We start from the raw sequence: 779 nt of genomic DNA, 5'->3' as shown, positions 1-779 counted from the left end.
AGGTCTTCTCGGGCTTGAACTCGTCCGAGTTCTATTGTATTGACCTCTTTCCCCTTTAGGCTCAGGCTTTCGTTGTAGCATCGCCGTGCTAGTTTTTGGTCGCCTTTTAGGGTAGCGATTCCCTTTGTGGTAGGGAACTTCATACAGAGGTGTGGGGTTGCTGCTAGTCTGTTTAGGGTTGGTCGCCCAATGAGGGCATTGTATGCTGAAGTGACGTCGACTATAATGTAGTCGATGCTTAATGTTTTAGATTGTTCGCCTCTTCCAAAGGTAGTATGTAGCGAGATGTATCCTAAGGGATGGATCGGGGTGTCCCCTAGTCCAAATAAGTCGGTGGGATAGGCCTTTGGCTCTTTTTCTTCAAATCCGAGTTTGTCGAAGGCCGTTTTGAACAGGATATCTGCTGAGCTTCCCTGGTCAACCAGGGTTCGATGTAGGTTGGCGTTTGCTAGGATGATGGTGATTACCATTGGATCGTCGTGCCCGGGTATTACCCCTTGAGCATCTTCTCGGGTAAACGAGATAGTAGGTAATTCGGGCAGGGGGCTGTCTTCTCGGACATGATAGACTTCTTTGAGGTGTCTTTTGTGCGAGGATCTGGATGTTCCTCCGCCTGCGAAACCTCCATTTATCATGTGAACATGTCTTTCAGGGGTTCGCGGGGTTTGTTCGGCCCGATCTTCGTTATCTCCTCGCCTCCTCTTCCTGGTCTCTTCTCCTTTCTCTGCTATGTATCTGTCGAGTTTTCCTTCTCTGGCTAGCTTTTCTATAACATTTTT

The sequence above is a fragment of the Arachis duranensis genome, chromosome 2 (genome assembly GCF_000817695.3).
Source record: "Arachis duranensis cultivar V14167 chromosome 2, aradu.V14167.gnm2.J7QH, whole genome shotgun sequence".
NCBI classification, from domain to species: domain Eukaryota; kingdom Viridiplantae; phylum Streptophyta; class Magnoliopsida; order Fabales; family Fabaceae; genus Arachis; species Arachis duranensis.
This window is presented reverse-complemented; position numbering follows the sequence as displayed.